Source organism: Aegilops tauschii, chromosome 2, assembly GCF_002575655.3.
Source record: "Aegilops tauschii subsp. strangulata cultivar AL8/78 chromosome 2, Aet v6.0, whole genome shotgun sequence".
Lineage (NCBI taxonomy): Eukaryota > Viridiplantae > Streptophyta > Magnoliopsida > Poales > Poaceae > Aegilops > Aegilops tauschii.
This window is the reverse complement of record NC_053036.3, coordinates 47,251,869-47,263,165: the sequence shown is the minus strand read 5'-3', so window position 1 is coordinate 47,263,165 and position 11,297 is coordinate 47,251,869. Positions and strand designations below refer to the sequence as shown.

Sequence of the window (11,297 nt, the reverse complement as noted above, 5' to 3'; positions counted from 1 at the left end):
GCAACTATATTTGCTTATTAGAGATGCGATTGATTGTAAGGAAGAATCAATCAGGCTGCTGTCATTTTTTATATTGGACAGACTCTGTTTATGCATTATGATAATGGCACTATCATCTCTCTTTTTTGCACTTAAGAAACTTATTTGTTATCTATCATGTATAGATCGATGGCTTCTAATGAAGGAGCAGAAGGTTCAGCTCTGCCTGGTGCGGGCAATGGAAACTTAGTTGATCCTTCGTCGCAACATGCTACACCAATATTTCAGGCTACCCTGACATCTGAAGGTGCTACTCCAACATCTCAAGTTACATCCAACAGAACTGGTGGTAAGAGAAAGCGAACATCGGCAGTATGGGATGAGATGGAAGAGAAAATAGAAAATGGACAATTGAAAGCCGAGTGCAATTATTGTTACAAAAAATTTACTGCAGGACCAAGTGCTGGCACAAATCACTTGCGTTTGCATTTGGAATATTGTCCTGCTAGGCATGCACCCATAGGCCCAAAGCAACAAAAATTTAGGCTGACAAAAGCCGAAGGTGGCAAAGTGAATTTAGAAAATGTCATTTCTGACCAAGAGAAGGCTAGGAGAGATCTTGGGTTGATGATATGTGAACATGAGTATCCTTTATCTATCGTGGAACATAGTGGTTTTCGTAGATTTTGTTCTTCTCTACAGCCGTTGTTTAAGATGGTGTGCAGAAATACTATTAGGAATGATATTGTGGCTATGCATTCTGCCCAAAGGGAGAAGATGGTGAATTTTTTGCAACATTTAAACACCGAGTGGCTGTCACTACGGATTTGTGGACAGCAGGCTATCAAAAGAGAGGTTACATGGCTGTTACCGCTCACTATATTGATGATACTTGGAATCTAAAGAGCTTTTTTATGAGCTATAAAATCTGTACATAGCACAATAGTAATTATTATCAATTAGTCATTTACCATACTATGCTTATGCAAAAAACGCATGACTTCTTCTATTTTATTGTGTTAAATAGGTTTGCTTATGTGCCATGTCCACATTCAGCTAAGGTTATATGTGAAGCCTTGTATGAGTGTCTTGTTGAGTGGCACCTTGAGCGGAAGATCTCCACTGTCACTCTGGACAACTGCACATCAAATAACAAGGCTATGGTTATATTGCCAGATAAGTTGGATACAAGCTCTCTCATGTTGGATGGTCAATTAATGCATATGCGTTGTGCCGCTCACATATTAAACTTAATTGTGAAAGATGGAATGAGTGTCTTACTGAAAAAGGGTTTCCCCCCGCTTTGTATTCCAAAGCAACCAACACCGATACAGGATCGCTGGGGCGAACAGCACAACAAGCCCAAAAGAAAAAGAAGAAGAAGCAAATGCCAACAACGGCAGCTCGACAGAGCGCGGATGACCTGCCACCGCTACGCCCACCAGACACAAACCACTACAACCCGAGGCTCCGGACCACCGCGTACAAAACAGCACCTCCAAGAAGGAAAGCGACGCCGATGACGCTGCTGCCCGGACATGTCCTAGGGTTTCCCCGGCACGCGGAGGGAGGTGGGGGATGGATATCACCGACACCCTCCAGGAAGGAATGGTGGCACCCGCAAGTGTCACCGCATCAGGGCCGAAGACCGGCAAGGATTTCTCCCGTACTCCAATCCCCACCACCCCACGGACCGGAGCCGACCAGCCAGACCGCCGCCCACCACCATGCGCCATCGCGGTTGCGTCGTCACCCACGGCGCCTCACTGCGAACAGCAACACGAGGCCAAGAGGACCGGGGAGAAGCGCCCCGCGGAGGGAGAAGCAGCACCAAAGCCGAACGGGAGGGAACCACCTCGACCGCCGTCGTGCGGGAGGCCAGGACCTCCGGCACCGTCGCGGTAGACGCGGCAGCAGGGCATGCCAGGCCACCCCTGGCCCGGCCAGGCCCGAAACGGGCCCGCTAAGCCCCGCCGCCACACTGCAGCAAGCCGGCGATGGCGCCGCCAGCACCCTGCCGCTCATCCTCTCTCCCCTGCCTCCCGGAAGCCACGAAGCAGACCCCGCCCCGCCGCCGGCCCGCCCAGGCCCAGATGGGGCCCGAAGGGCCCAGATCTGGGCCGCGCGGGTGCCGCCAGGCCGCGCCGCCGCGTCACCCTGCCGCCAACGGCGACGCCGCCGTCCAGAAGTCCGCCCCCGCTCGCGCCGGGAGCCCTCGCCACCCCGCTGGACCGCCGCCGCCTAGAAGCACCGCCCGGGGTCGCCCCGTCCCGCGCCGGCGGACACCCGAGAGGGGAAAAGCCAGGGGGCCGCCGCCACCGGCGTCGCCCGGGCCAGGCCCGCAGCGGGCGCCGGCGACGGCGGCAGAGAGGAAGGGGGAGGGAGAGGCGCGTGGGGGAGAGGGCTGGGCGCGGGGGCGGCGCGGTCCCGGGAGAGGAGAGGAGAGGAGGTTGCCTTTTGATCGGAATGAGTGTCTTAGTGCAAGGGATAGAGAGGTTGCGTGATAGTGTTGCATTTTGGTCAGCCACACCTAAAAGGCACGAGATGTTTGAAAAGATGGCAAAAACTTTGAACATAGAGTATAACAAAAGGTTAACTCTTGATTGTAGGACTAGATGGAATTCAACTTATACCATGATTAGCATTGCACTACAGTACATGGAGATATTTGAAAAATTAAAGCCACGGGAAAAGAAATTTAAGTGTTGCCCAACCAAAGATGATTGGAAGTTTGCAAAAGAAATATGTGATAGGCTGAAGCTCTTCTTTGATATCACCGAGTTATTCTCAGGCACCAAGTATGTCAGAACAAATCTTTTTTTTTCCCTAAAGTGATTACCATTCGCTTAGCCATACGGAAATGGGGTAAGAGTGACATTGAGCTTATACAAAAAATGTTTGAGGAAATGAAGGATAAGTTTGAGAAGTATTGGAAAGATATCCATGGTCTTATGTCCATTGCAACGGTTCTTGATCCAAGGTATAAACTTCATATTCTCAATGCTCTTTATGGCCCCCTCTATGGAAGAGAGCATGCGGCAGCCACCGAAATAGAGAAGGTAAAGAAGTTATTGATTGAGTTGGTGAAGCAATATAAAGATGAAGTTGAAGGTGAGGATACACATGATGCTTCTATTACGGAGCCAGTTGGAGAAGAAGATGAAGCCATGAAACTCTATGACATGTATTTGTCTAGTCACCCCACGGTCCCTTCTTCATCAATCCATACAGAATTGGACTTGTATTTGGAAGAAGCTAGTTTTCTTAAAAATAGAACACAAGAATTCGATATTATCAATTGGTGGAAGGTTAGCGGCTCGAGGTTTCCTACCTTGCAAAAACTAGCTCGTGATATATTGCCTATTCCCATAACATCTGTGGCTTCCGAATGTGCGTTCAGCACTAGTGGAAGAGTGCTCAGTGCACATCGTAGTAGACTTACTCCTAATGTGGCCGAAGCTCTTATGTGCATGCAAGCTTGGTCTCGTGCAGATATGTTAGGTAATGAGTTTTTTCACTTGCACTTATTTTTTTTACTTTGAAAATAACTTGACATTTATATACTAATGTTGGTTATTTCATCAGGTGGTTGGAACTCTACACTCTTTGCTACATTCCAGAGTGTTCTCGAGGATGAGGAAGAAGAGATGGTAAATTAATTAAATGCTTTATTCTTAAATCTTTGGATTATAGCTGAATAATTTACTTATATGTCGTGTCATCTTGTTCATGTGAAGGATGAGTCTACTTCAATCATCACCCAGGAGTGAAGATACGGCTGTTGTTTGTGCTGGGTTGGAAGCTGATGTTGCTACGTGTGCTGGCTGGTTGCTCATGTAGCTGTTGTTTGTGCTAGATGTTGGCTGCTAGCTGACGTAGTTGCTATTTGTGCTAGCTGATGGGCGCTCCGGATGTTTCTAATGTTTCTTATTTATTACTTATCAGATGTTATTTTCTGAAGTGTATCCTGGAGCTTGTGAACATATGTTTTGTTCTCATTAGTTTTCCATTTGCCATGTGACACGTCTGCACTCATTGACTTATACGTATGAGATTGTGATTTCATAATTTTGATAATTTTCATGTATTGATCTATCTATTATTAAGTTGAGATAATTATATTTTGTTGCCAAATGTGCTATGGATGAATGTAAAAGTAGGAATAACTTATACTATTTGATCTACCCGTTGGATACCCAGTGGGTATGGGTACCCGTCGGGTTTGGGTGTGGGTAAAGTTTCATACCTGTGGGTACGGGTATGGGTAGAATTTTCTACCCATTGACTACACGGGTATGGGTATGGTATTGCTCTACCCTACCCATACCCTACCCATTGCCATCCTTACTCATAAGAAGGGATCTGCGTCATCCTCCCGAGCTCAATCGGACTCCGCCTCGCGCTTCACCGGGGCGCGGCGACGGGATGGCCCGTCATCGCCTTCGAACGGGCGCGGCGGCGTGGTGGCTGGTCGCGGCCGCCGCTGGAGGAGCTGTCACCGGAGGAGGAGCCGCTGAGGCTCGACGAGCTGCGGTCACCACCGAGAGCGGGTTCGCCTTCTCCCTCGTCGCGACCGTCGCCAAGGGCGAGCACTTCGTTGCCGTCATTATCTTCAGGGCAGCACCAGACACGGCGGCCGTCTTCTCCGAACAACCTCATGTAGAGGGTCGCGTCACCGTCGTATCTGAAGTGGGGGGTGCAGCGCCTGGCCAGGCCGCGCGCGCGGGCAAACTTCTCCCAGCCTCGGGCCAGGGCCACGTTCTCGGTGACGGAGATCTCCACCGCGACCCAGGAGGCCCTGCTGCAGCAAGATACCAGCAGGCGTTGTGGCGGTACCACTGCCCCAACATCCGCCCCAGGACCCTTGAGGTAGGTGACCTCGTGCTCAGGCGGGTGCTCTCCAGGGAAGGGCTGCACAAGCTCTCGCCCATGTGGGAGGGCCCGTTCAAGGTTGTTCATGTTTCCAGGCCTGGGGCCGCACGCCTGGAGACTCAGGAGGGGGTTCCCATCCCGAACGCTTGGAATATTCAGCACCTCCGGAAGTTCTACCCTTGAAGAAGGCCCCGTGCCTGTGAAGAAGGCCCCGTGCCTGTGAAGAAAGGCCCCGTGCCTGTGAAGAAGGCCCCGTGCCTGTGAAGAAAGGCCCCGTGCCTGCGAAGAAGGCCCTGTGCCTGTGAAGAAGGCCCCGTGCCTGCGAAGAAGGCCTCGTGCCTATGAAGAAATGCCCCGTGCCTGCGAAGAAGGCACCGTGCCTGTGAAGAAAGGCCCCGTGCCTACGAAGAAGGCCCCGTGCCTGCGAAGAAGGCACCATGCGTGTGAAGAAGGCCCCGTGCCTGGGAAGAAAGGCCCCGTGCCTGCGAAGAAGGCCCCGTGCCTGTGAAGAAAGGCCCCGTGCCTGTGAAGAAGGCCCAGTGCCTGTGAAGCTCGCCGCCCGTGACACTCTCACATAATAATGAGTTGGGGCTGTATACGCCCCGGAGTCTCCAGAGTGCCGCCCTTGGGCGTTGGGGGCTCCCGCCCACGCCTAGTGGCAGCACTTAGCTCCGCGCTGGTGAGAAGACGTCGAAGACTAGACTAGGTGCCGGACGCGGCTTTTCATTTTCTTTCCGCAGTTGGCCTGCTCTTCCTTGTCCGGATCTTTATTGGATTTGCTTCTAGTGTTGTCTGCCGTCTTCTGCCCCTGTTCTCTGTTCTCGGTTTTTGTCTGACTCGCTCTCTCTCTCGCAAACCTCGCGAGGGGGCTGCGCGGGCGCCCTCGTGAGCCCTTTCTCTCCCTGTTTTCGCGAGGCTCCCTCGTTCGATTTCACAACGGGAGCACCCCTCCTGGTCCATGCCACACGGGCATCGCGATGCGAAGCGCCAGGCGATAGCCAACAACCCCCGCGGTCAAGGTTCGAAAACGATTCCCCCAACTGATTTTTTGCAGCTCTTAAGGCGCCCGGCGAGGCCTCAAGCGGGCACCTCGCGAGGCGAAGACTACCGCAACGTCTCGAGCTAAGTTGTTCCTACGCGCAAACACATAACCATGGCATCAACACACAGCACAAGAACGATAAATTGAGCGCGATAATTAGGGAATTATAGTTTGTTGCGCGCCCCGACGGGGCTCCATACTTCTCTCCCTCTCTTGATGCAGGAAAGGGAGAATATGCGAAATAAAAACAACGCACGGCTCATAAGTGAGGATGGCAATTTTACCCATGGTACGGGTACCTGCGGGTACCCGCCCAGTATGGGCAGGGTATGGGCACATTTTTATACTCATGGTAGTAACCATACCCTACCCGTTAATTCGTGGGTAGGGCATGGGTATCGTCCTATACCCATGGGTATACACATACCCTGCCCGTTTATACCGACGCGTGGACCAGCAGTCTGATCCAGACTATGCAACTCAGTAGATGCCACGTCTCGTAGCCCACGTCTCCTCCAATCCTCAAAGAAATTGCACACTGCATTGTTGCAACCTCCAATTACTCCAGGGCCATCGGCCGGCAGTTCGCCGGCAAGGAAGCAGTGGAGCTGGAGCCAGTTGCCGGCCAGATCTGCCAACCACACGACAAACTCCGGCAGCACCTCTGCCGGGTGAAAGCGTGGCGGGGGGGGGGGGGGCGCAGCCATGACCGCGCGAAGGACCACCACCGCGACCACGAGGAGCCGCTGCGGGAGTCACAGGGTGCTTGCGGGGACGACCACGGCCGTGCTTGGGCGGAGGGGAGCCAGGTCCTTCCTTGCGAGCCTTCCCCTTTTCCGCGACCGAGAACCTCTTCACGGGCGCCATGGGACACGACAAGCAACTGGATCGAGGAGGAAGAAGAAGCAGGCGGGGAGAGGGGAGATGTGCAGTGGGGGCTTGCGCCCCCCACATTTATAGCCCAAGGGAGGCCAACCGTCGGCCTCCACGATCGCAGGTAATGATGACTCTTTTTGCATGCAGCAGGGACTCGAAAAATCGGGCAGTTGCCGAGGCAGCGTGGGGAAGCGGAGACGCCCACGTCTAGTCAAGTCGCCACGCGTCAACCAAGGCCACAGTCTTTTGGGGGCCCGCGGCGCTCCGCACTAGCCCTTTGGCTTCACTGCTAAGCCAAGTCTGAGCGCACCTTGGGCCCGGGGGCTACTGTCGGCGTTCTGGGAGCGGGGGTCCCCAGACTTGCCTGCCTGCGGCCTGCAGCGTGGCTCGAGCAGTAGCCCAGTACGGCCCGTCTTCACCAACAAACATTCAAGACCCTCGCGAGGGGCCAAGCCTCGCGGGGCGGACGACACAAGGCTTCCTCAGGGGCGGCCTCACTAGGCAGGCTCGCGAGGAGGTGGAAAGATCAAGGCAAGGGGTACCTCGCGAGGTGCTCATGACGTAAGCCATGACGATCGAGACCAGGCGAGCGCCAGCCCGCGCAGTGTCCTCGTTTCCTCTTTGGTGCAAACGGGGTAAGCGCAGGTGCGGAGTACCGAGGCATCAGGCAAAGGTTTCCATATCGGTGCAACGAGACCAGGACCAGCAGAGCGGCAGGACGGAGGTCACCATGGAGCCCAAGACGGCGTCATCGCCAGTGCTTTTGGCAGCCGAAGACCACCTTTAGTCAGGATAGCTTGTACTAGTTGTCCCCTTTCAAAATGGCCATTGTTGGCTCCCTTCCTGCTCAATATTTGGGAAGAGGACCAGGGCCTCTATAAATAGGACCATGGCCTGTAGGAGGGAGAGAATCATCAGGCGTCCGGGGATCGAATCCCTCCCAATTAGAGCAAGCACCAAGCACAAGAACACCCCTCGCGAGGCTGTTCTTCCTCTATACTATTCATCATCAGCCCAAGAGGCAATCCACCACACCACACACTGGAGTAGGGTATTATACCACAACGGTTGCCCGAACCAGTATAAACCTCGTGTCTCTTGTGCTATTCATCGTGCTAGTTTAGAATCACGGTGAGGCTGTAGGGCGTGGATCGGTAGGGAGAAGATCTTCGTGCACACCCCAGAGTTCGAACCTTAAGGGTTTTGCCGGAACCCGATATCCGACAATATACTCCGCTCCTGGCGATCTTACTAACACGGGTGACCTAAGGGCTAAGGTTGGCAATTTAAACCTATCCACAAATCCGCTTGATATGTATGAATGCGATGCACCAGTATCGAAACGAACAAGAGCGGTAAATGACTTAACCAAAAACATACCAATCACTGCATCAGGCTGATCTTCGACCTCCTCCACGTTTATGTGGTTCACCTGACCTCTGGTGAAGGGATTGGGCTTCTTCCCAGATCTTCCATTGCCATTGCCATTCTGCAACTCAAAACAATCATTGGCATAGTGCCCAGTCTTCCTGCACTTGTAACAGGTGACATGACTCAGATCCTTCTTAGCGGGTGTTGCTGGGTTGGAACGGTTCTGGTTGCTGCTTCCTCCATTCCCATTTCCATTCTTGGGACCACTGTTGTTATGTGAACTTCCTCCATTGTGAGCGTGGCCTCCATGGTTATGGGTCTATCCTCCCGAGTTCGGGGTAAAGCAAGGCTTCTACCGAGCTCCAGAATTATACTTCCCTTGTCCATACTTCCTCTTGCGGCTCTCTATTTGCTGTTGCTTCCCTTCAATCATAAGAGCCCTGTCTACCAACTCCTGGTAATTAGTAAATGTAGCTACCATCAACTGCATACCCAGCTCATCATTTAGCCCTTCCACAACCTTCTCCTGCTTCGCGGCATCTATGGCCACATCATCTGGGGCATAACGAGCTAACTTGCTGAACTCATCCACATACTGCCCCAAAGTACGTTTTCCTTGGCATGAGGTGCGAAACTCACACTTTTTCATGCTCTAGCTCCAGTTGAGACATGTGCAGTGCGGAATGCTTGCTGAAACTGATCCCAAGTGACATTGGCTATAGGAAAAGTGGCTGTGTAATTCTCCCACCATGAGGCTGCGGGTCCATCCAGTTGGTGTGCGGTGAAACGCACCTTCTCAGCATCTGTGCAACCTGTGGTGGTCAGCTCCCTTCCAATCCTGCAGAGCCAATCATCAGCAACAATCGGCTCGGTGCTACTGGAAAACACCGGCTGATTCAACCAAAGAAAACGGGCTAAGTTGTCAACTGGAGGTGGTGGCGGCGGGTTGTTGTTGTTGTTGTTTTTGTTGTTGTTGTTGTTGTTGTTGCCTTAGTTCTTGACTAATACTTGCATCAAGGCATTCTGCTGTTGGATCAACTGAGTGAGCTCTGGTGGGAAGACAAATCCGGGTTCACATCTCGGAGGCATCTGATGGGTTTAGAGGGGAGAGATTTAGAATAGAATGAGGTCTAAAGAGAAAATCACTACCCATATGCACATGAGACAAACACATTCATATCATGCCACTCAATTCAAACAAGGGCATACAAACGATCTAACTACCGTTACAAAATACTCGGCCTACTACTATATACATGGGGGAATACTACTGATAATATGGTGGTCGACTAGAAATTTTGATCGGTGGAAGACTCCATGATATCTGCTCCAGCTTCGTCTTCGTAATCATCATCACTACTGTCGGGGTCGGAGTCAGTGTCGTCGATGATGATGTAGTCCTCGGGATGGTCGTCATCTCCTGGCGCGGGGTCTCCCATGAATACTCCTAGCTTCTTCTTCAGGTCTTCATTCTTCTCCAGTAACACTACAATTTCCTCCACATATCCGTTGCGTGTAGACTTGAGTTCCTCTTCAAGCTCCATGTTCATGGTCATCACCTTTTTCAGATCTGTCATGCTGGCGCACATTTGGTTCTCCTGGCGGCGAATGTGCTGGTTTAACTCCTGGATGAAGGCTGCAATGGATTTGTCCCTCCTGGTGCTGATCATCTCCCATTGCTCATCTCGGCGCTGATAACCCACAAGTATAGGGGATCACAACAGTTTTCGAGGGTAGTGAGGGAGTCCTAGATTAGGGGGTCCTCAGACAGCCGGACTATATGCTTATGCCGGACTGTTGGACTATGAAGAAAAAAGATTGAAGACTTCGTCCCGTGTCCAAGTGAGACTCTCCTTCGCGTGGAAGGCAAGCTTGGCAATTCGGATATGTAGATTTCCTTCTCTGTAACCGACTATGTGTAACCCTAGCCCCCTCCGGTGCCTATATAAACCGGAGGGTTTAGTCCGTAGGACAACAACAATCATAATCATAGGCTAGCTTCTAGGGTTTAGCCTCTACGATCTCGTGGTAGATCAACTCTTGTAATACTCATATCATCAAGATCAATCAAGCAGGAAGTAGGGTATTACCTCCATAGAGAGGGCCCGAACCTGGGTAAACATTGTGTCCCCTGCCTCCTGTTACCATTAGCCTTAGACGCACAGTTCGGGACCCCCTACCCGAGATCCGCCGGTTTGACACCGACATTGGTGCTTTCATTGAGAGTTCCACTGTGTCGTCACGGTAAGGCTTGGTGGCTCCTTGAATCATATACAATGATGTGATCCAGGGTGAGGTTTTCCTCCCCGGACAGATCTTCGTATTCGGTGACTTCGCACTACGGGCCAACTCACTTGGCCATCTGGAGCAGAAAGATAGCTATGCCCCTGGCCATCAGGTCAGGTTTGGAAGCCTGAACTACACTGCCGACATCCGCGGAGACTTGATCTTCGACGGATTCGATCCCATGATAGGTGCACCGTACAGTCACGATGAGCATGACTTAGATCTGCCATCGGACGGTGTTCGGGAGATCACACCTGCAGCTGCCCCGGCTCTAAATCCAGAGCAGACTGTGCCATCCGAGGACGGGTGGATGGACCCCGCCACGGAGGCCGCACACTCAATGGCGATAGAGCCGAACACAGATCTCACTTCCAACGAGGTATGTGCCAACGGACCTCCGGACTCGTCTCCGGTCATAGGTTCCGAACCGCGTACATCCGTGCCTGTCGTATCTAACTGGGCACTGATTATGGACTTTAGCTCTGCGGATATCTTTCAGCGCTCGCCATTGGGCGATGTGCTAAATTCATTAAAGTCTCTCTCCCTGTCAGGAGACTCTTGGCCGAACTATGTCCGGCTTGAGTGGGAAGCGGACGACGAAGAAATTCGTTACCCACCCACCACCCACTTAATAGTCACTATCGATGACTTAACCAACATGCTTGATTTCGACTCCGAAGACATCGACGCTATGGGCGACGATGCCGGAGAAGAACAGGAACCACCGCCCACAGGGCACTGGACTGCCACCTCATCATACGATATATATATGGTGGACACACCCAAAGAAAGCAATGGCGATGAGGCAACGGAGGATAATCCCCTTGAGAAGCAATCTAAGCGCCAGCGGCGCCGCTCTAAGCCCCGCCAT

General features: G+C 52.3%; 1 pseudogene; it reads left to right on the top strand.

The window, feature by feature from the left end:
- Positions 1-2,445: 2,445 nt before the first annotated feature.
- Positions 2,446-3,521, top strand: LOC141040714 (zinc finger BED domain-containing protein RICESLEEPER 2-like; annotated as a pseudogene).
- Positions 3,522-11,297: the final 7,776 nt, after the last annotated feature.